Consider the following 25,182-nt stretch of genomic DNA (forward strand, 5'->3'; position numbering starts at 1 on the left):
GTTTGTGAGATGGAGCCCAACGTGGGGCTCTGTGCTGACAGTGCAGTGCCTGCTTGGGATTCTCTCTCTGCCCTTCCCCTGCTCATTCACTGTCTCTGTCTTTCTCTCTCTCTCTGAAAATAAAAATAAATAAATATTTTAAAAAGTCAGCTGATTGCAATCTTAATTCTATCTGCAACTTTTTGCTTTGTGACCTAACATATTCACAGGGTCCTGAGATTAGGATGTGAACATCTAGGGGGTGGGAGGACGTTAGTCTACCTGCCGCTGATAGATGGCTTTCAGCATCCTTTTCCTTTGCTTTAGACATTTTTCTTTTTTGTTCCAGTGAAGAAAAATGATATATTAAAAGATTTTCTTCTTAACCTGTGCATGTTAAAAAATATTATTAGAAGAGTAGCTGGGTGGCTCAGTTGGTTAAGCATCCAACTCTTAGTTTCAGCTCAGGTCATGATTTCACAGTTCATGGGATTGAGCTCTGCATTGGGCTCTGCAATGACCCCATGGATCTTGCTTGGGATCTCTCTCTCCCTCTCATTCTCTGCCCCTCCCCAGCTCATGCTGTCTCTCTCTCTCTCTCAAAATAAATAAACATTAAAAAAGTAAAAAATAAAATAAAAAATACTATTAAAAACAATGAAACTGTAAATCTGCCTTTTTAAAAAATGTTTATTTGAGAGAGAGACAGACAGACAGAATGAGCCGGGGAGGGTCAGAGAGAGAGAGGGAGAGAGAGAATCCCAAGCAGGCTCCTGCTGTTGTTGCAGACCCCATCGCAGGGCTCAGTCTCCTAAACCATGAGATCATGACCTGAGCTGAAATCAAGAGTTGATCCCTCAACCAACCAAGCCACCCAAGCGCCCCTTAGATCTTAATTTTTATAGATTATTTCACAAGGTAGTGATTTGAGAATTTTTGAGCCCATTATATCTGGCAGTCTATAGAAACTTCCCAAGCTTGTGAAGTTGATTTATTGCCACAAATGTAATTTTAGACCGATGTTAATCTTCTTTGTATTTCAATATTTTTTTCTCTTAATATCATGTATTACCCCTCTCTCCCTTCCATCACAGTTAACTTCTTGTGCTTTGTGGTAGTTTATCACGTGGAGCAGCTGGGAAGTCCTTGTGTGTGTTCTTTTCCTATTAGGTCTTTAGCAGTGTCACCCTCCACATGTCAACCGTTTCAGTATTCTTTGACAAACGTCAGTGTTGCAGACCCATGATCTTCTCCCTGACCTTTACCCGTAGTTCTGTGGGAAGGGTTATGTGTACTTAATATTGACTGAGTAATTTATGTTCAGCAGCTCTGAGTGATTAAATTTCACTTTCCCTTCCACAGCTGTCTTTGTGTTGTGGCTCCCATATTCCTCATATGTCTATCTACTTGTTGATGAAATTCTAAAGTAGTTTAATACAATGTTTCTTTATACTATTTAAGCCAGAAGTCAAGGCTCAAAACAATTAATAGTGCAGAATGGTAAAGCAAATTTTAATCATTCTTTATTACCACCACCCCTTCCCCCCACCCTGCATTAAAAACAAACCAGGCTTTTATATGACCAAGCACAGTTGAAGGTCAGTAGGACCAGTTTTTACACCACACAGTTGAGCCAGGGACATTTGTCGATGAAGCCTTTAGCTGCTGCTTTCTTCTGTTTTGCTGCCACTGGCACACCCCTGGGGGGATGTGATTTCAGTGTGCTCAGCATGGCAGACCAGTAAGAAGTTGGCCGAAGGGCCCAGCACTTTGTCCTTGTTGCAGGAAAAGACTTGGGGTTGTTATCGTCCTCTGGCCACAATTCTGGGACCTGGACCCCAATTGGCTGAGCACCACTTCTCCCATCTGGCTGGCTTCTGACTGAGGTCTGGTACCTGGTAAATAGACAAGTTCAAGGCTTTGTGGATGGATGACTTCACTTCACATACTAGTTTATCATTTACTAGCTGTGTGTGTCTAAGGGACAAGTTAATTACTTGTGGACTTTTCTCAGCTATAAAATGGGCATACACATTCTTAACAGAGTTGTTAGGCACTTTACATAGGTACTCAAATGTTAGTTCTTGATATCTTTAGAGAATACTTCCTTCTATGCTGTTTCCTTTGGCCTGTGACTCTGTTTACATCTTCCTGCCCCTTTTACCTCAGGAAAGGAACTGTGCCTGGAGCTTCTTTTGTCTCTTGCTCCCTCCCAAGCAGTTCCTTGGGGGCAAGGTAATCCTAAGGACATACCTCAAAGAGGTGGCCATTTCTTTAAGGTTGTTGTGTTTTTATTTTAATCAAATAGGAAAATTTTGCATTCCATTCCATGCTGATTTCAATTGGCAAGCAATTTTTCCTAAGCAGATTCTCCTGGAAGATGTCTCATATTTCCTACTTCTAGTTCACAGCAGCACATTCCTGGGAATTTTGCTTTTTTCTTTTCTTTTCTTTCTTTCTTTTTTTTTTTTTTTTTTTTAAGAGAGAGAGCATGAGTGGGGGAGAGGAGCAGAGTGAGAGAATCTTAGGCAGGCTCCATGGTCAGCGTGGGGCCTGATGACATGGAGCTCAATCCCACGACCCTGGGATCATAACCTGAGCTGAAATCGGTTGGATGCTCAACCGACTGAGCCACCCAGGCGCCGGCCCCTGGAAACATTTATTTACTGGCTATAGCATCACTATTAAAGCAATTCTTAGTCAACAGTAAGAATGGAATGGAATGTTGCCGGGGTCTTGGTTTGTGGAGGCTGACTGCTAACCTGGGGTCCCTGCACAACTCAGCATCAGACATGCTGTTGTGAAAGGCAATGAGTAAAATTTAGAGAAATAAACAATTTTGTATTACTATGGTGAACCAGCTAGTCCAGTGTCGTACTTTGTAAGTGAAAGCCCATGGTGGATACCAGCTACTTGTGGGAGAAGGTGTTTGGCTTTGGCTTTCAGTTTAGTGGTTCTGTACCTCTAGATTCTTGCCGTGTCAGATTTTTTTAAATTGGATCAGGTTGTATACAGTGATATACTGATAATCTTTGTCAGATGGGTGTGTGGGTAGGTTTCTGAACCATTGCAGAATTAGTGCTCCAAGACCTTGGGATAGCAGCCTGGGTAGAGGAGCATCAGCACAGAAAGATACATTTGAAGATAACAGAGCAGGCCTAAAAGTATCATTAGTTAGATTCTCAAAAGGTAAAGTTTTCAAAAACATGAGATAGGCATTAGTGTCTGCAGACAGAGTTAGGGGAGGAAAGAGGTAATTCTAGCAGAGAGAAGTTTGGAAGGAGGTGTTGGGGGTAGGGTGAAAGACCTAAGCAAGGGAGCTTGGCCTGGGGCCTGGAAGAAACTGGTGATTAAAAAAAAAAAATGGTCTCTAGCCTCCCCCACTACCACCCACCCCCAGGGTATCTTTAGGGGGCTTAGATATGCATCACTGTACAGGATGATTTCTCTTCAGAGCCTTTGTACTCTGATAATAAAAGTCTTGAAAATAAAAGTCTTATACATTCTCAGTAGTCATATCAACATATTGTGCTTTAGTGAGTTAAGTCAGCTATGTAACCTAACTTGCCATATCCTTCTTGTTCTGATGGGAAGGCTGTGTCTTAGAAAACTGGCTTGGGGGGAGCTTGGGTAGCTTAGTCGGTTAAGCGTCCGACTCTCGATTTTGGCTCAGGTCATGATCTCACGGTTTGTGAGATCGAGCCCCTCATTGGGCTCTGTGCTGACAGCAAGGAGCCTGCTTGGGATTCTCTGTCTCCCTTTCTCTCTGCCCCTCCCTCACTCATGCTCTCTCTCAAAAATAAGTAAAGCAGATGATCTCCTAAAACAAACAGAATTGACTTGGGTAGTGAGTTGGGGAAGGGATCCCTCTTATGAGGGCAGCTGAGAAGCTTGCTGTGTTCAGGTCTCTGTCTTCACCACACAGACAAGTAGAAGCTGCTAGGAGTCACTCTTGCTTTGCACAGTCTTCCCTGCAGGCATATGCCAACACTGCTTGGCATACTGTCTGACGATTTATGTTTTCGTCTGAACATCTTCCTTCTAAGGGTAGAACTGGTTGGTTCTTAGAGACCTCATTATGGAGAGATAAGAGCACCTACTGTTATCTGCATTGTGCATGGCACACAGCAAGTGCTCAGAAAATCTTGACTCATTTGAAAATTGAATTACACACTGTGGGTGAGTTCATGACCATCCCCGTGTTTACTTCAGAACTTTATGTTCGTTTCTCAAAATGTGAATACTTAAAACACAACATTGATTATTATTTTTTTTAAGTATTTTTTAATGTTTATTTTTTATTTTTGAGAGAGAGAGTAGGGGAGGGGCAGAGAGAGACAGAGACAGAATCGCAAGCAGGCACACTGTTAGCGCAGAGCCTGATGCGGGGCTTGCACACACAGACCGTGAGATCATGATCTGAGCCGAAACCAGGAGTTGAACACTTAACTGACTGAGCCACCCAGGCACCCCTGATTATTATTATTTTTATAAACACAGACCCTGTGAGCCCTTATCTGGTAGCCATACCTCACCAGACGAGGTCACCAGACTACGCTGAATACTGATAAATTAATTCTTTAATTTTTATTTATTTAGTGCTGTATCCTACCCTAGGTCTAGAAAGCTAAAGACACAGTTCTGGCCCCACACGAGCCTCCAGCACAGTAGGATGAGCAGGCCTGCAGACATCTGAATTATGGGTTACAAGTGGTTGCCCAGGATAGGCCAGTTGCTTTGGGCAGGAATAAGTGTACTAGGGTTGTTGCGGGAGGCAGTAGACCTTCATTGGGAACTGTGAGAAAAGACATTCAGTGTGATCCAGTGTGCACATTTCTTATCAGGATCATTTCTTCCTTAGAAGCCAAAGGTTTAGCTTTGAATAAAGCTTTTGGGGTCCATAAGTAAGCAAACACATTGTGAACTGACCTTGCTCGGACTAGGTAACCTATTTTTCGGTCTTAGGCTCGACACTGTAGCTTTGTCATGATATGTGTATGCCTCAAAGAGGGAGTTTGGGGTTTCCTTTTTCCTCTTCCCTTCCCCTCACCTTAAAAAAACACTAAAAATTGGGTAAGATATCTCAACAGGATGTTTTATGTGGGAAGACAGCATGGTTTGATTTAAAAAAAAAAAAAAAAAGGCATTGAGTCTCTAGTATTTAACTAGCCCTGTGACCTTGGACAAGTTACTTAGTCTTTTTCCTCTTAGATTAAATTGAAAATATTTTATGCAGTGTTGAGGAGTCTAAACTTTTGGTTTGAGAGTGCTTAGTAAATCTACCAACACCATCTCTCCTTCAATATCAACCCTCTTGAAAAATTCCCCATTGTAAGCTTCAGAATAGTGAGTGTATAATTTTTAATTATAGATAATTTGTTAATTATCTATTAAAATTCCTTATTTCTATGTGATCTTCATATTTTGATTTTTTATTCCCTTCTCCTTTCTGCCGGTTGGTCTGTACCCAGGGAATTTAAATAAATGGAACCATCTCAAGCCTTACATTCTGTAGCCACGTGTGAATAAATTTACACACTGTGCTGTTATACTTCCTGTTACCTATTACTTTGCTTCTCTCATGCACCCAGTATTTACTGAGCACACCGCGGAGCTCTGGGAGTATGTTTATGAGTAAGACTTAGAAACTTATAAGAATTTCTGTTAGGCAGGCATAAACAAATTACAATGTAGGGTTGAAGATATGTATCAAGGTTGTGTGCCCACAGGAAGGACTTAGGTTGATTGTATAAATAAAGTTATGTTGGTCAGTTTATATAATGGAGAGAACAATACTAGTAATGATGTTAGGTCTGGATCCACGTAACCCAGTTTTACAGTGAGTCAAAACACTGCTTCATAGTTCCATTCGACTCACCCCTGCCACCCATCCATGTGCCTTTTTTGTTTGTTTCAAGTGGTGAGTAGGTGTGTCTGCATTTAGACCTATGAACACTCCTGGAAAAAGTTTGGTCAGAGCAAGCTCCTGTCTTCCTGATAAGTGATCAGTCTTGCATGGAGCCTTGGCTTCCTATCTCCCTGTAGAGATTAAACATATAGGTAGCTTGGAATACCACTTCCATTGTGACCTGGAGGTGGTTATCCAGCTGGCATGCCACAGCTTTCTGATATGTTTTGATAAGGATATTAGGAGTACCTACCTTCTAGGGTTGGTGTGAGGACCAAATGAGATCATCTGTAGGGCTTGGCATGTAGTAAGTGCTAGATTAGTGCTAGCTCTTGTTGTCCTTACATATTCATATTGTGTTTCAATCTGGACTGCTTGTGTAATACCTAGCCAGATTGCAATTTGTTTTCAGTTGGACCACGCTGACTCCTTGGACTCAAGGTATTCCATGTATTCAGCTCAACAAACATTTATTGAAGGCCAGGTAGTATGTCAGACATTGGATCACTGAGGCCTCAGAGACAAGTAAGAGGTGATTCCTGTCCTCAAGTAGTTGATACTTTTTTTTTTGGTATTGTACTCTGCTTTCCCAGAGTACTTTTAAGATCAGGACATTTAAGTAGTTATATTTGAAAAGTGGAAGAAAGAAGAAAATTTAAAAAGGGTTCTCTTAAAGTAAAATATCAGGTAGTTAAGTGAATTGCCTCTCCCAGACCTTATTAACTGCCCCAGAAAGACTTCATCAGAGTTGAATGCCAGATACTGTGCAAATTTAACATCTGCTGAATTATGTTGCAGTGAGCAACCACTCTACTTTGCCAGGTTTACATGTTTGGTGTATGCATTGTGTCAGCTTTAGTAATCAGACAGATTGACGTTAGATATCTATGATAGAAATGTATTTTATGACCAGGAAAAATATAGCTAGCCCTGTCAAGTTAATGATGGCAATTTAAATTTAAAAAATTTGTTAGTGTCACATATGAAGTTTTCTTTAAGTTCTAATTTTGCTTCTGATTAATTTTTTTCTCTAGGTTCTGCTTATTCTTTTACTGGATTATCCTTACATTACTGTTTTTTGTCTACTCACTTAAATTTTTAGATGTAGTTGAAAGAGCCACACTACGAAACTTGTCTAATGCCATCTATTTCTGCCTTTATGTGAATTTCAGAATTGTATTTAGATCATTTCTCCATGGCAGACTAGAGAAAACTAGAAGCTAGCTTTTGAAGTTAGCCTGTCTAGGGGTAAGCCAGCTTACAAATCTAAATTCACTGGAGAATCTTCATATTTCCAGAAGCAGTAATTTTCATTACACTAGGGAATTTTTAAACAATCGATGCTGTTTGGGAAATCAGATGAGTTGATGCCCAGTCACAGGACTTGTCACACCGTCCACATTCATCATTCCTGGTTTCTAGTTGGTGCATGTGAGTAGCCCATAAATAGTCTTGATAGTAGGTACTTAGTCAGTAAGTGGTGGCTATTATATGCCAGGTACTCTACAATAGTGCCTGTTATAACAGGAAATGCATGCATATTTTAGAGGAGACTGGGGCTTAAAGATTATGTGTGTCAGTGTTTTCCCAAATTTTCCTGAGTGTGGTTAAATAGCATGTTTTTAATAATCTTAATCATTTGATAATGTTTCCCTATTTTAGAGATTAATATCTCCTGAGGATTTGTTGGGATTAAATAAGAATAGTGCATGCAAATTGTCTAGTTCAGTGCTCAGTGTGTGGCATTCAGCAGATGTAGTTTTTTGATATGTTTTTCTGTCAAAGTAAAGGTATAGTATAAGGATGTAACAATCTGGTTATAGTAGGGTTGACTTAGTCAAGGACGTTATCTTTTAACTGTGTATTAAACAAGCTCCATTCATAGCTACATCTGATTTTTGCTTTCCTCAGCAAGAATTATTTGAGTATTTTAAGGAAATTATAGAAAATATTGACTTCTTCCCTAACTATATTCCCCAAACTATAATTGCAGTAGGATTGAATTTACTCTAAATGGGAGTTGTGCGACTTGCATACCAGTTTAAGTAATAGAAAGTGACATGAGCAAAATTGCAAGGAAATAGAGGTCAAGGATCAGCCTTGAATAAACCCAGTAGAATGCCATAACAATTCTCCCAATTTCCTAAATTTTGGAGAAGTATTTGGAACTTTTAGAGGTGGTCTCCTTTATTTCTTTTTCCTGGGGACATAGGAGTTCTGATTGAGAAAGAAAAAGAGACCTTTGCCTGAGCTGTGTTACAGTAATGGGTGTGTAGGGATTGCTACTGTCCTATTGGCAGAACATTCCAGAATGTGAAAGCTTGGTTTGCCAGTTTTCTGGGAGGCAGGTTGGAGTGTCGTAAAACATTAATGTACCTATGCCACTTTATGTAAGCCTGTGGGTCAGAAAACTGGATTGAGGAAAATGTTTCTATTTGCAAAGATAACATTCTTTCAAGTATTAGATCATCCCGTATCCAATCTTAAAAATTTTAAACTTTTAACAGAAATTTACCACAATACATTTGCATAGAAGTATGCAATACATGATGTAGTATAAAAAAATTTTTTTTTGGTCTTTAAAGTGAAAATCAAATTGTTTTAGAAATCTTAAAAATTTTTAAGCTACTTCCTGAGACCTTAAACAAAAAAAATTAAGCAACATACCTCTTTTCCTTTCCCCTTACTGTATAGGTGATAATAAAAGACAAAACTAGGTGACAGTTGTATGCGTGAGGGGTATTTACAGCATGTATGGCTGGAGTAATACGTACCTACAACAGTGAATAAACTTTATTGAACTTGTGCCAGCTTTCTTTTTTTCATGTTTTAACCAGCGTTACTGAAGTGTAATTTGTGTACAGTAAACTTCACCAGTTTAAAGTGTATACTTTGATTAGTTTCACAAACATGCCCAGTTATGAAACCACCACTGGAGTAATACGTGACACTTGCACCATCTCAAAAAGTTCCCTTGTGCCTCTTTGCAGTCAATGCCTTCCTCTCATACTGGCCCCAGGCAACCACTGATCTGTTTTCTGTCACCATAGTTTTGCCTTTTATAGAATTTAATATAAAGGGAATCATACTGCAGTTTCACTTTGCATAATGACTTTGACTTGTTTCACTTTGCGTAATGATTTTGGTATTCATTCATGTTGCACATATAGTAGTAGTTTGTTTCTTTTTATTGCTGAGTAGTGATCCATTATAAGGATATACTACAATTTATTCACCAACTAATGGACATTTTGGTGGTTTCATGTTTTGGTCTATTACCATTAAAGTTTTTATGAACATCCAAATAAAAGTGTTATTCATTTTTTTAAACAAATATGTTCGTCTCTTGTAAGTAAATAGCTTAGGAGTAGGATTGAGTGTTTGGTAAGATCATATTTACCTTTATAAGAAATGACCAAACCGTCACCAGTTGCGCATTAGGGTTCCAGTTGTTCTTGCTGTATGTCCTTGCCCACTTGGTGTTGTCAGTCATTTAGTGCATGTGTGGTGGTATTTCGTTATGGTTTTAATTAGCTTTTGCCTCATAGCTAATGATACGAGAATCTTTTCATGTGGTTCTAGACTATTTATAGATCTTTTGTAATGTTTCTAGTTAAATCTTTTCCTCTTTTTTATTGACTTGTCTTATTAGCTTTTATAAATTCTTTAATATTCTGCATATGATTCTTTTATCAGATATATATAGGTAATATTTTATTAATTTTATTATGTATTATATTTTTATCATTTATTTAATATCATATTTATTATCATACTTCACATAATTTTTTCCAAGTGTATTATTTGCCTTTTCATTTTTTAAGTGCGTTTTGAGAGCAAATATTTTAAATTAAGTGAAGTCTAATTTTTTCAATTTTTTCATTTAAGGTTCTGTGCTTTTTGAGACCTGTAACAATTTTTACCTACCACAGACTCACAAAGATTTACTACTCTGTGTGTTTTTCCAGAGTATTATAATTTTAGTTGTTCTGTTTAGGGTCTCTAATCCATTCAGACCTAATGTTTGTGTATGTTATGAGGTAAGAGTAAATATTCATTACTTGCATATAGGTATTTAGCTGTTCCTTTTTCCTGCTTAATTGGGGGAAGTTAATTAATTTTTCTCAGTCTTTCTGAAAATCATGTATATGTCTGGGCTTTCTTAAATCTATTCCATTGATTTAGTCATTTTGTCAGTACCACATGGTCTTGATTACTGAGATGTTTTAATTAGTCTTTAAAAGAGGTAGTAGAAGTTCTCCCAAGTTTGTTATTTTAAAAAATTGGTTTAGCTATTTTAGTTTACTTGCATTTCTATATAAATTTCAGACTTAAGTTGTCAATTTCCTAAAAAAGAAAAAAAAAGGCTGCTGGAATTTTGAATATTTGAGTCAGTTTGGAGAGAATTAATATAATGTTGAATCTTCAGTCCTTGAACACAGTGCATCTTTATTTATTTAGGCCTTTAATTTCATTAAGTGGTATTTTATAGTTTTCAGTGTAAAAGTATTGCACATATTTTGTTAAATTTATGTTTTTGAATGCTATTATAAATGGAATTATATTTTTATTTTATTTTTCATTTGTTAGAGATGTAATTCATTTGTGTATATTGACTCTGTATCCTGCAGCCTTAATTAATTTACTTGTTAATTCTAATAATGCCTTTCTTTGGGTAGAGTCATATATGGATTCATCTACTTTGGGTGGATTCACACATGATCATGTCTGTGAATACGAACAGTTTTACAGCTTCTTTTCCAATCTATATGCCTTTTGCTTCTTTTCCTTGCCTCAGTGCGATGGCTAAGACTTCCAGAACAATGTTGAATAAGGAATGGACATCCATGCCTTGTTCTTAATTTAGGGGGAAGATGTTCATTCAGTCTTTCACCATTTTATATGATAATGGTTGTAGGTTTTTCATAGATGCTCATAATCAGGTTGAAGTAGTTCCTTTCTGTTCTTAGTTCATGGATAGTTTTCATTACAAATGGGCGAATTTGTCAAATGTCTTTTCCTTATCTGTTGAGATGGTTAGACAGTTTTTTTTTTAAGTATGTTATACTAATAGCTAATACTATTAAATACTAATGTGATAACATTTTTAAAAAAATGTTTAACCAACACTGCATTCTTGGTATTATCCTCATTTGGTCATTATGTTACTCATTTTTTATATATTGCCGGTCTCAGTATGGTAAAACGTTGTTAAGCATTTTTGTATCCGTGTTAATGGGGGATATTGGTTTTAGTTTTTTAAAATATTTTTGTCAGGGCGCCTGGCTGGCTCAGTCAAGTAAACATCTAACTCTTGGTTTCAGCTCCAGTCATGATCTTAAGGTTCATGGGAATCATTCCTACATCATGCTCCTCGCTTACAACATGGAGCCCACTTGGGATTCTGTCTCTCCTTCTTTCTCTGCCCTTCCCCTGCTTGAGTCTTTGCACACACATGTCTCTCTCTCTCTCTCCTGTTTCTCTCTCTCTCTCAAAAATAAATAAATATAATAAAACCTTTTTGTCAGTTTCTTGTGACAGAATAATGTTGGCCTCATAAAATTAATTAGGAAGTATTTTCTCCTCTAATGTTGAAATATTTATTAGAATTGGTCTTTTTTCTTTTTTTCTTTCTTTTTTAAAGCTGTTTCAGGAAATCATCTAGAACTCACACAGGAAAACTATAAGGTGCTCCTGGAACATTTTTTTGTGTATGTGCCAGCAAGCAAAAATGTGCTCAAGGACTAATGGGAACATATCAATAAGTCTGGCTTGCAGGGACTCCACTTGACCAAATTTGGAACATTTTGAGCATCAAAAAAGAATAATAACAGTAGTCAGTTATATTGGGAGAAAAATACACGAGTCCATAGTGATCCTCAAAAATGAAAAGGGTGGAAGGCAATGAAAATAGCATTACCAAAAAATGTCATGTAGCAAACATATAAGGAATGATTGAATTAGAAAATCACTGTTTTACAACCACAAGGGTAATAATTGATTCAGTCAAGAACCACCAGTGGATACCAAAATCATTGGTGAAAAGTGGTTGATTAGATGCTTAGTAGCTCAATGCTCTCCCCTATATACTACTTGTTATTTCAAAGGGAAAATGTCATCTTTCTCATAGAAAGATCTGGTGGATACTGTATTAACAAAGTAATCCAATTTAGCATCACCAGTAATGTCAGACAAAGCAACATATCTGCCTTAGGATGGGATGCACAATGTCTGCTATATAATGTTTAATCTGTATCTAATCATGTGGCAGTAGTAAAGTAAACCAAGATTGTGGGATATTCTGTAAAATACTAGGTCTGGATTCTTCAAAAATATGTCACCAAAGACAAAAAAAAAAATATTTAAGGAGACTGTTCTCTCTTTGTTTTTTAATGTTTTAATTGAGAGAGAGAGAGAGAGAGAGAGAGAGTGAGTGTGTGTGTGTGTGTGTGTGTGTGTGTGTACACACATGTGGGTTGGGGAGGGGCAAAGAGAAAGAGAGAGAGAGAATCCCAAGCAGGCTCCGTACCCAGTGTGGAGCTGGATGCAGGGCTCAGTCCCACAACCGAGAGATCATGACCTGAGCTGAAATCAAATGCCAGATACTCAACTGACTGAGCCACCCAGGTGCCCCTTTGAGGAGACTGTTCTGATTGAAAGTAGACTAAAGAAACATTACAGCTATTTGTAATACATGATCTTTGATTGGATTCTGAACTGCAAAAAATATCAGACACTTAGGTGGACAATTGCAGTAAACTTAAATATGTACTGCATGATCAACATGAAACTAGTCGTTCCGCTCTGCCAGTCAGAAACCTGTCTCAAGACTTACTGGTGGCTTCCAGTTGACCAGATCTGGTGGCTCATTTTAGTCTTTGCTTCCCCTTCCTTCCATCTTCTCTGTATGATAGCTTTTGACGTTGTCAAACCTTCCTCTCTTGGCCCCCATGACACACGCTCTGCTTTTCTGTTCTTCTTTCTCAGACACCTCTACTGTCAGTAGCTCCATTGCTGCCTGAGGGAAGTTCTGCCCTGTGTTAATCTATAGACTTTTGTATATACTTACCCTATACCTGAACTGTATAGACTGTGTATAGACTGTCTGCACCATTTCTTTCTTGGTGACTTTTTAAAGCTTAGGAGCTTCAGTTTTCATCTTTGTTTCAGGAGTGTCTCTAGTTCTGACCTCTTTCCCCAAGTTCAAATACTATCCTGGGACTGCCTGCATCAGCATTTTCACTTGCATATTCCATTGTTATCTCAAATCCTGTATGTCTGAGGTTGAGTTAAGCCTTTTTCTTTCTTCATACTCCCTTCAAATCTGGTCATCCACCTAGCTTCAGTTGAAAAGGCCTTTAAATCACTAATCTCTAAAGCTTGTGTGTGTATCACTATAAAATGCAAAGTCCCAGGCTCAATCCCAAAGAACATGATTCAGTAGGTTAGAAGTAGACTCAGAATGTCCATTTTACTGAATACTAAGGTGATTTGATCCAGGGATCCAAGGACAACCCCATCCCTCCCCCCTCCCCGCCCTGCTCTGAGAACTGCTATTTTGATGATCAACTTAAGGGTTATTGTACTATGGTTCACCATGGAATTCCTCTATCTTCAAGAAGCCAGTCTTGTTGAGAGAACCCCACCCCCCAATTATGGAAAATTGTTGAGAGGCAGCCTGAGTTTGAATTTTGTAGAAAAAAACAGACCTGAGCTCTCATCCTGACCCTGTCCTTTACCTGCTGTGTGGTTTTGCGCAAGTTACTAGAAAAATGGGGAAAATAGCATATAACTTCCAGGGCTTTAGCATGGGGTGTGACTCAGCCTCTGCTTCCCTAGCCAGCTTTTTCTCTAATTCCTCCAATACTTCCTAAATTTCAGACTTACTAAATGACTGTTATTTTCTGAGAGTACCATAATTTCTCATACCCCTAATTCTTTTGGCCTGTTGTGCTGACTTTCACTTGTCTGGCATTCACATGTAACCACTACATGGAGGCATCTGAAGACTTGTGGCTAAATTGGGGGGTGTTAGTGTACCAGGAGCCCCCAGTATTTGATTTACTTGTTTGTACCTATCCATCTCAGTCTGTGAGCTCCTTCAAGATGGCCAGTGTCTAGCTGTATCCCCTAGCCTGTGTGTAGTAGCTTCCCGATGAAAGTTTTTCTTGTTTGCTTTTTAAAAATAAATTACTGGAGGGCCGCCTGGGTGGCTCAGTCGGTTAAGCGTCTGACTTTGGCTCAAGTCACGATCCTACGGTTTGTGAGTTTGAGCCCCGCGTCGGGCTCTGCTGACAGCTCAGAGCCTGGAGCCTGTTTTGGATCCTGTGTCTCCCTCTCTCTGACCCTCCCCCTTTCATGCTCTGTCTCTCCCTGTCTCAAAAATAAATAAACGTTAAAAATAAATTACCGGCTAACCTACTGTAGCATTAGGTAATTGTATCTTGGAGGCCTAATTTTGAAATTTTCTTCCTAACCTTGTTTGTCAGCGTACATGGCAGCCATACCAACAGATGGGAAACTTTCCAGCACATTTTCAAAACAGGAAATATATGTCCTTTTCAAATAGAAGTTTTAGCACTTGAACACATTTTTTCCCCTAATGTCCGAAGAGGTAACTGGTTTCTTTTTTTAAATTTAGGTTTGTAAGTGACTCACCCCCACGGTGAGAACATACAGTAACCTGGGCCCTCCCTGTCCTGTGAGTTAGCTGGTACCTTCTGTTTATAGCCAGTGGTTAGTGCCAAAAATGGTATCCCTAGAACTTCGAAGCAAACCAAGACAGACTAGAGGGAAGTTAAGATTCGTGTCTCATTACTAGAGGGGAAAAATATATATAATGAGACTTTTATGTTCATATAATCATATGATAACATGAAAATAAATAATTTTTAAAGTAATAAAATTCATAATATTGCTACAATTAACATTTAAGTAAAACATTAAGTACTTAATGATAGTAGGATTTTTGTTTATTTTTTGTTGGTTTGGAACCTACAAAATTGGTGTCTTTGATTTTTTTTCTCTTTGTAAAAAGTGTCACATTTGTTTGAACATCTAATTTCATTTTTCAATTAATGTCCAACAATTTTTTTCAGCTTAAAATTTATGTCAGAGGTGGGGAATAAGCTATTAAAGAAGCTACCACTAAAGGGGCACCTGGGTGGCTCAGTCAGTTATGTGTTCGGCTCTTGGTTTCTACTCTGGTCATCATGTTGTGGTTTGTGAGATTGAGCCCCATGTCAGGCCCTGTGTTGACAGCATGGATCTTGCTTGGGATTCTCTCCCCTGACCCTATGCCCCCCCCCCAAATAAATAAATAAACTTAAAAAAGAAACTAAAGACTGAGTGAACAAAAATATTAAATCATGCATTTATAAAAATCACGTTTAATAGTAAAAAAAAAATCTAGTTTCCACTGCTTACTGAAGAAAAGAAATATTCTTTAACTCTTTATTTCTAATTATAACACGCTCTCAATTTGGCATTTCTCTTTTCCCCCCAATTACTGTTGCGCCCAAGAAAATCTTTTCTAACTTTAAGTCTTTTATTCTTTTACCAGTTTTCGAGTATGATCTTGAGAGTTCCTTGAAAGAAACTGGAATTTAATTTGCACCCAAAACTGTTTGATCAGAGTATAGGAGATGTGAGTTAAAGCAAGGAATGGAATTAAAAAAAAAAAAAGTGTTATTTGTATAATCAACAAATTATCCAAGGAGACATTGTAACTATTTTGTAACTTTCACATTTCAGCCCTGCGAAGCAAAATAAATTTGTTCTAAGGCACTAAATTGCTGTAAATTGCTTTAGCACCATTTGTTGAGAAAAGGCTATCCTTCCTGTGAATTACTTCTGCACCTTTGTCAAAATCGGTTAGGGCTCTGTGTGTGGGTTTGTTTCTGGGTTCTGTATAGAATCCCATTCATTGATCCGTGTGTATATCCCTCCTCCAGTTGCACTCTGCCTTGACTGCTTTTAACTTTATAATAAGCCTTAATATTGGGTAGAGTAATTCTTTCTACTTTATTCTTATTTCGCAAGACTATTTTAGCTACTTTAAGGAGTGTGCCTTTCTATGTATATTTTAGAATATGCTTGTCTATGTCTATAAAATACCTTGCTAAGGTATTGATAGGAATTGCACAAAATCGGTATACTAATTCGGGGAAAATTGACATTTATACTACAGTGAGAACTATAGTCCCTCAATATAGTGTATGTTCATTTCCTTAGGTCTTTTTTCTTAATCCACACTTTATAATTTTTAGCATATAGATCCTGTATATATTTTGTTAAGTGTATACCTTTTATTTTTCTGGATTGATTGTAAATGGTGTTTTGTTTTTAATTTGGTATCCATATATTCATTGTTAGTATACAGAAATGTTACTAATTTTGGGGTAATCTTGTATCTTGCTACCTTACTGAATGTGCACTTATTCTAGGAGTTTTGGTGTTTTTTACAGATTCCTTTGGGTTTTCTACATAAACCATCATGCCATCTGCAAATAGGGAAAGTTTTTGCTTCCTTCTTGCTCTGTATGCATTTTATTTATTTTTCTAATTGCAATGGCTAGAATTTCTAATACTGTGGTGAATAAGAATTACGAAAACAATAGCCACACTTCTTCCCCAGTTTTAGGGGGAAATCATTCATTCCCTATTAATTACGATGTTAGCAGATGTTCTTTATATATGGAGGAAGTTCCATTTTATTCTTTGTTGAGAATTTGTATCACAAATGGATGTTGAATTTTGTCAAAAGCTTTTTTTTTTTTTTTTGGCATCAGTTGTTTTGATCATGCAATTTACTTATTTAGCTATCAATGGTGGATTCCACTGACTGATTCTTAAATATTTGGGTCCATCTTGCATATACTGAATAAGGCCTAATCAGTCATGGTGTATATATCGTTCCTTTTACACATTACTAGATTCAGTTTGCTAGTTCTTTTTATTGAGGATTTTTGTATCTAAGGTAATGAGGGATATTGGCCAGTAGTTTAAAAAAAATTTTTGTCATGTTTTTGTCTGGTTTTGATATCAGGTTAATACTAGCTTCATAAAGTGAGTTGGGAAATACTACCATCTTCTATTTTCTGGAATAGATTATGTAAAATTAGTACTATTTCTCCTTTAAATGTTTGATAAAGATTTTCAGTAAAGTCATTTGTGCCTAAGAATTTCTTTTTGGGGGGTTCTTTCTATTGATAAATTCAGTGTTTTTAATGGCTATAGGTGTATTCTGGCCATCTGTTTCATCTTGGTTGAACTTGGTATTTTGTGGTTGTCAGAATTGGTCAATTTTTTTTTAAGTTGTCAAATTTATGAGGGTGAAGCTGTTCATAGTATTCTCTTATTAGTCTTTTAATGGTTGTAGCAGTTATAGTGCTATCCCCTGCTCCATTCCTGGCATTGGTAATTTCTTTCTTCTCTTTTTAGTGTGTTAGTTTTGTTAGAGACTTGCCAATTTTGTTGATTTGTTTCAAAGAACCAGCTTTTGGTGTTATTTTTGTCATTTTCCTGTTTTCAGTTTCATTGATTTCTGCTCTTACTTGTATTATTTTCTTCCTGCTACTTGCTTTGGGTTTATTTTGCACTATTTTTTTTTTAAAGAATCCTTTTTTAAAGGATTCCATCTTGTTTTATCTATATTGTTTTTGAGTGTATTGCTTTTGTATTTATTTCTTAGTAATTGCTCTGCACATTTGTAGCATTTGTAACTCATCACAGTCTACTGATAGCAATGTTTTACTACTTGTAGTATTAAAACCTTGCTTTCATTAAGATTCCATTGCCCTCCTCACTATCTATCTATCTATTTATTTATTATTTTTAATACTTATTGATTTATTTTGAGAGAGAAAGAGCAGGGAAGAGGGAGAGAGAGAGAGAGAGAGAGAGAGAGAGAGAGAGAGAGAATCCCAAGCAGGCTCTGTACTATTAGCACAGAGTCCTACATTAGGCTCAAACCCTCGAACCCATGAACCGTGAGATTATGACCTGAGCCAAAACCAAGTCAGACACTTAACCAATTGAGCCAGGCACCCAGGCATCATACCCTCCTCCCTTTATAAAATATAATTTCTGAAACATTTACTCTCCATACGTTCAACACAACAGATGTCCTTACAATTTTGTCTCAACCATCAAGTATGATTTAAGAAACTCACGAGGAAGGATAGTCTATTTTATTTATCCCTATTTTTATTAGTATTTTATTTATTTATTTTTGAGAGAGTATGTGCACAAGCAGGGAAGGAGCAGAGGGAGACGGTGAGAATCTTAAGCAGACTCCTTGCCCAACATGGAGCCTCTCACAAGGCTCATTACCATGAGATCATGACCTGAGCCAAAGTCAAGAGTCAGACACTTAACCAACCGAGCCACCCAGGCACCCCTATTTATCCCTATTTTTAAAATATCTTTCTTGGGGTGTCTGGGCAGCTCAGTCAATTAAGCTACTGACTTCGGCTCAGGTCATGATCTCAGGGTCCATGAGTTCGAGCCCTGTGTCAGGCTGTATACTGAAGGTTCAGAGCCTGAAGCCCACTTCAGATTCTGTGTCCCTCCTCTCTCTGCCCCTCCCCCACTTGCACTCTGTCTTGCTCTGTCTCTCAAAAATAAATAAATGTGAAAAAAAATTTTTTAAATAAAAATAAATCTCTTTCTGTATTCTTGTTTCCAAGTCTTCTTTTATCATTTTCTTTTTTTGGCGGGGAGCTTCGCTCAGCTTTCTTTTTTTTTTTTTTTTTCGCTCAGCTTTCTTTAGGGGTAGGCATGGTAGTGACAAAGTTTTTAGTTTCCTTTCATCTGGTAATATTTGAATTTTTCTTCCTTTCCTGAAGGATGGTTTGCTGGATGCAGAATTCACAATTGACAGTTCTTGTATTTCAGCACTTAAAAAATGTGCTACTTCCTTCAGGCCTCATGATTTCAAATGAGAAATCCACTGCCACTGGAATTGCTGTTCTGCTGTAGGTAATGTGTCATTTCTCTTAGGTTGCTTTTAAGACGTTTTGTCTAATTTTTGGCAGTTTACTTGTGATATGTCTTGGCATAAACTTCTTTGGGTTTATCCTGTCTGGGATTTGTTTTGTAGGTTTACATCTTTCACTAAATTTGAGGAATTTTTGACCTTAATAGAATTTTATTTTCTGTTGTTTAACCTTCATTTCTGTAATTGACATTTTTTATAACTTTTTTTTTAACTGAGGTTTGTATTTTTCATTTTTCTCAAGGGAATTTGTAACTACTTATTGAAACAGTATTAGGCAGCTTTAAAATCTTTTGTCAGTTCAAACATTGGATTTATCTTTGTTTTGGCTTCAGTTGATTGTCTTTTCTCATTTACCTTGTGTGGTCTTGTATAATAAATGAGTGATTTTCTATTGTATTTGGAAATGTTGTCTGTTAGGAGACTCTGGATCAATTTAAATCTTTTATTTTAGCAAGCATTTACTTTTTTTAGGTTTAGTGGGATGGCTTAGGTTTCCTTCTCCTGTTCCTCATTTCTCAGTACAACTAAATACCTTGGAAACAACTTGGCACACAACCATTAAAAGATTCTGAAAGGTGGAAAGAAGTTAGACTGGCTAGGGACTTCAGGACTTGAAGGATGACACTATGGTAGATTCCCTGTGTTTTCTTTTTATTTCCCATATATTCCAGACTGGAGGGGTCTACAACTTGTTATTGCCAATAGACATAAACAAACAGAAAAACCTGTTGTTTCTGGCCAAAGGACCAGGAAGGGGGAGCCCAGCAGGGACCTAGCTGTGAGACATTTACCCAGCAGCATCAGTGGACCTGGTCTGCCCACAGCAATAGCACCAGCACATATAGGGCAGGAAGCTCACGAATGGGGTGATCAAAAGAACAGGCCACAGTAAATGCTGTCCACCCATGGGTCTGGCATTCCTCTACCCAGTAACCTAAGCGTACCGTGTGGCTGAAGGAAGTGCCTTCCACCTCTTTGTTGGCTTCAGAAGGTATCCACTGGGAGCTCAGGCAGGGCTAGAAGAATGAAGCAGGGAAGTATAGCATTACAAAGACTTGTTGCAAAACTAAATTGTCTTCAGAACTATAGACCACAAAAGTAGACTAGAACATACATACCAAGTTTAAATGAGACCGTGTTTTGCTAACCACTTTAGATTAATTTCACCTAATCGAAGGGAATTTTGCCATTTAAATATGTCGAGTGGTGTTTAATGTGAGTCTCCACCATCAGTTGAGTTGTTGGTTTATTTGGTTCCATTATTATTGGTTAGTCATTTTAACTTTACAATAGGTGAATCTGGTAAATACTAAAACTACACTGCCTATTTCTCTAGGAAGTGAGTTCATCTTGGTTTGTTGGCTATGTCTAGGCTCACTATACTTCCTTTACTGCAAATTTTGGGACATTAGTGTCTCATAAAATACTAAACTTAATTCCCCTCTTTGAATTTATTGGCTCAAATTTTAGTCCTCTTAGGTTACAGGTTTACAACTGAGCAGTTTTTAATTCCATTGTATAAAAGACTGGATTGCAGTCTTGAGCTAATAAATCAGGATGTAGATGCAGTAAATACTGGACTCTAGGAATCAACAGACTGATGTCCTAGTACTGGCTCTGAACTCATTCAACTTCTGTGTGATTTCTGAGCTACCCTTAAGGTTTAAAAAAAAAAAAAAAAAAAGTCAAAAACACGATTTCTCCTAGGTTGCTGAGATTTACTGCTTCCCCAGTCTGTTACCACCTGAAGGAGAATATCCTGTAAAGGGGCCCTTCCCTGATGGTCTTTGCTGGAATGTGGAAGGGTACCAAGAGAAAAAGGAAAAATTTAGGGGCATGAGACTCAGAGCATACTGGAGAGAAGACTGGGGCTACAAAACCACAGAGACATGTCTGGGATAAGTCACAGAGAGGAAAGGTAGGAATGTCTATGAAATATAGTACTGGTACTCTCAAACTTTTACCAGTCCTTTTTTATTGAAGCATAATTTATATGCAGTAAAGTATATACATCCTTAAGTACATGACTTTTAAAATTTTTACCTATGTATATACTTGTGTAATTGTCATCCAGATGAAAATGTAGAATATTAAAGCTTTGCCAGTATTTTTCACTGGGAAATCATTTTTCCCATTCACTGCTTTAATGCCATAGTTAAAAATTGGTTTAATAGGCATTTATTTGTCTGTCTCATTTGTGCTGAAAATTCGATGTTCTACAAGATGAGATTAATATATGGCTATTTCTGAGAGGAAATATTTCAGTGTAATAGGCTAGTCGAGTATGCAAGTCCAAGGAATAAGAGCAGGAGAATGGTTGTACTTAGGAAGAAAAGGCTTCATATAGTTAATGTGAGGTAGTGATTTGGAATCCTTCAAAAGCTATTGTATAAAAACAACCAAAGAAACAAACCATGTATAGAATACAGAAAGGAATGTTGGCTTTTTAAAACAAGGTGCTGTGGTATAATTCACATACAGTAAACAATATACATTTAAAGTGTGTAGTTTGAGTTTTGACCCATGTACAACATGTGAAACAATCACCACACTGAAGATAATGAGCATATGCACCCTCCTAAAGTTTCTTTGTGACCTTTTGTAATGTCCTTCCCACCCCCTTAGCCCCAGGCGACTACTCTTTTTGCTTTCTATTATAGTATATACTCTTAGGCTATCTGCCTTTCACTCAACATAATTATTTTGAGATTCAGCCATGATGTTTTTGTTTGTTTTTAGTGCCAAATAGGATTCCATTGTGTGGCTACACTACAATTTGTTTATTCAGTCACTCGTTGATGGGAATTTGGGTCATTTCCCCTTTTGAGCTATTACAGATAAAGCTACATATAACATTCATGTACAAATCTTTGTATGCACATCTTTCATTTTCTTTTGGGTAAAAGAAACTAGGAATAAAGTGTCAGGGGTATATGCAACTTTAAGAAACTGCTAACTTGTTTTCCAAAGTATACCATTTTATAGTCCCATCATCAGTGTGTTAGAGTTCTAGTCCCTCTACATCCTTGCCAACATTTAGTATGGTAAGAATTTTTTTTTAGTCATTTCAGCAGGTATGTATTGGTGTTGCATTTCCTGAATGAGGACCTTGACCATGTTTTAATATGCTTTGTTTTCGTGTGCCATTTTACTGTCTTTGCTTACATGTTCAAATCTTTTATGCATTTTAAAAATTTGCATTGTTCATTTTCTTATTATTTAGTTGCAAGAGCTCTTTACATATTCTGGATATCAATCCTTTATCAAATGTTTTGCCAAGTATTTATTTCCAGTCTGTGTCTTTTATTTTTACTTCTGCAACAGCATCTTTTGAAGAGGAAAAGTTTTTAAACATGTCATTTAAGTCCAATTTATCTTTTTATATTTATGTACACAGTTCATGATTTTTTGTATCCCACTTAAGAAGTCTTTGCCAAACCCAAGGTCACTGAAATTTTCTATGTTGCTGTCTAGGAGTTTTGGAGTTTTAGCTCTTACATTAAGTTGTCATTCATTTCAGGTTGATTTTTGTAAGTGTGATTTTTGAGATATTGAGGTTCTTTTCCCCTTTCCCATATAACTATCCACTTGTACCAGTGTTGTTTAGAAAAATTGAATTGCCTTGATACCTTTGTCAAAATCCATTGACCATATATGTGGGGGCCTATTTCTGGAGTCTCTATTCTGTTCCATTTATCTGCTATCTTTGTGTCAGTATTAGACTGAGTTGATTACTACAGCTTTAAGCCTTAAAATCAGGCATTAAGTCATCCGATGTTTATTTCCTTTTTCAAAATTGTTTTTACTGTTTTTGGGTCCTTTGTTTTATATATTTTAGAATCATTTTGTAAATTTCTACAAAAAGGTCTGCTGAGATTTTGATTAGGATTGCACTGAATATCTAGATCTATCTGGGGAGAAGTGATGTCTTAACAGTATTGAGTCACTTGATTCACAAGCATAGGATTATTTTTCCATTTATTTAGATGTTCCTTAATTTCTCCCACCATGCTTTGTCAAATATATCCCTTAGTATTTCGTATATTTTGATGATATTGTAAGTGGTTTTTAATTTTAGTTTCAAATTGTTTCTTGCTAGTATTAGACACGTACTTGGCTTTTGTATGTTGCCATTGTATCCTGTCACTTTGCTAATCTTCTGGTAGATTTATAAGGATTTTCTACAGTGAAGAAGATATCTGTGTGTAAAGACAATTTTATTTTCTCTTTTCCATTCTACATGCCTTTATTTCTTTTTCTTCTTGGATTGGCTGACTTTTCAGTATGTTGAATAGGAGTGGTGAAAGGGGACATCCCTTTTTTGTCTTTCATCATTTAGTATGATGTTAGCTGTGACTTTGGTACATGGCTTTCATTGGTGTAAGGAAGTTCCTTTTGTTCCTGTGTTGTCAAGATCTCTATTATGGAAGGATGATGAATTTTATCATATGCTTTTCTTGCATCTTTTGAAATGCCTGTTTGTTTTTTTACTCTTATAGGTTGGGTTATGTTGTTGTTGTTGTTGTTATTGTTATTATTTTGAATGTTAAACCAATATTGCATTGCTCAGATAAACTGTACATAGTCATGATGTATTTATCCTTTTTATATACTAATGGATTATATTTGGTGAAATTTCAGTAAGAACTTTTGCATATATGATACTAAAGGATATTGATTTGTAATTTTTCCTTAAGTTTCTGGTTTTGGTATCAGAGTAATACTGGCTTCATAAAATGAGTTAGGAAGTTTCTCCTTTTCTGTATTCTGGAGAGTTGGTGTTAAATTGGTATTTTTTTCTTAAATATTTGGGAAAAGTCATCAATTAATCCATCTGGGCCTAGAGAGTTCTTTGTGAGATTTTTTTTTTTCCAATATATGAAATTTATTGTCAAATTGGTTTCCATACAACACCCAGTGCTCATCCCAAAAGGTGCCCTCCTCAATACCCATCACCCACCCCCCCCTCCCTCCCACCCCCCATCAACCCTCAGTTTGTTCTCAGTTTTTAACAGTCTCTTATGCTTTGGCTCTCTCCCACTCTAACCTCTTTTTTTTTTTTTTTTCCCTTCCCCTCCCCCATGGGTTTCTGTTAGTTTCTCAGGATCCACATAAGAGTGAAACCATATGGTATCTGTCTTTCTCTGTATGGCTTATTTCACTTTGTGAGATTTTTAACAGCAAAATAATTCATTTAATACATACAGGACTGTTCAAGTTAACTATTTTTTCCTGACTGATCTTCAGCATTTTGAATTTTTGAAGGAATTTGCCTATCTCATAATTGAAATTGTTGACTAAATTGACAAAATTATTAATGACATTTCCATATTAGCCTTCTTATGTCTATTGAAGGTATAGTTGTGCCAGTCTCTCATTTCTTACGTTTCTAATGTGTGACTTCCCCTAACTGACTAGTCTAGCTAGAAGTTTATCAACCTTATTCATCTTTTCAAACAAAAAGCTTTTGATTTCTTTGATTTTTCTTTATTCTCTATTTCATTTATTTGTGTTCTTTATAGTCTATTTTATTCTTTTTTAGGTTTAATTTGCTCTTTATTTTCTAATTTCTTAGGTAAGATATGGATGATTACCCAGTAGTTAAAAATGTGATGTTATTTATTGTGTATATATGGATGCAATGTAGATGCTATATGCATATGCTGTATATCTTACATGATTGCATATTAGAAATACATACAAAATAAAGTCGCTGCACAGTAGCTGAGTTGACTTACTGATTGATTGATTTATTGATTTATTTTGAGAAAGTGCATGCATTAGAGAGTGAATGGGTAGGGAGAGGGACAAAGAGAATCCCAAGCAGGCCCCATGTTGTTAGCGCAGAGCCAGACATGAGATTGTGACCTGAGCCAAAATCAAGAGTCAGACACTTAACCAACTGAGCCATTCAGCACCCCTGCATATTATTTTAACAGACAGTTTTAAGATGGCTATAATACCACTGTAGTCCCAGACACTTCAGCAATTTCTTGTTCTTGCCACAGTTAATCTGTGCCAGCAGTAAACATACCTCTGTAACCAGTATTTCCTAGTTGGCAAAATTAAATAAGGACATTTACCATAGCTTGACATATGGCTTTTTAAAAGAGTATGTTTAAACATTCAAAATTTTGTAAGTCTTGCATAAGTGATTTTCTGTTTTGTAAACTACATATTTAGAATATTCTCAAACTTCCAGAAAATTTCTAAGAATAAAAATAGACTTAAAAAAACACTCACATACCCTTACCCAGATTCACCTGTTATTTGAATAACTGCCAAACTGTTTTTC

At 36.9% G+C, this 25,182-nt stretch overlaps 1 protein-coding gene and 1 long non-coding RNA gene across 3 annotated transcripts in view; one reads left to right on the forward strand and one right to left on the reverse strand.

Annotated features, from left to right (window-relative positions):
- TMEM131 (transmembrane protein 131) overlaps positions 1-25,182 on the forward strand; it is a 238,002-nt gene that overhangs the window by 19,721 nt on the left and 193,099 nt on the right. The gene's annotated exons all lie outside the window — the stretch shown is intronic.
- LOC122237292 lies at positions 1,486-25,180 on the reverse strand. 2 transcript variants are annotated; one of them, XR_006215665.1, is made up of 3 exons: positions 25,151-25,180; positions 19,832-19,903; positions 1,486-1,874 (listed from the first exon to the last, which is right to left on the reverse strand). It is a non-coding gene; the product is annotated as an uncharacterized LOC122237292 (long non-coding RNA). The 2 variants fall into 2 exon arrangements; XR_006215664.1 differs by lacking the exon at positions 25,151-25,180 and having other exon boundaries at positions 19,832-22,074.

Source organism: Panthera tigris, chromosome A3 (genome assembly GCF_018350195.1).
Source record: "Panthera tigris isolate Pti1 chromosome A3, P.tigris_Pti1_mat1.1, whole genome shotgun sequence".
Lineage (NCBI taxonomy): Eukaryota > Metazoa > Chordata > Mammalia > Carnivora > Felidae > Panthera > Panthera tigris.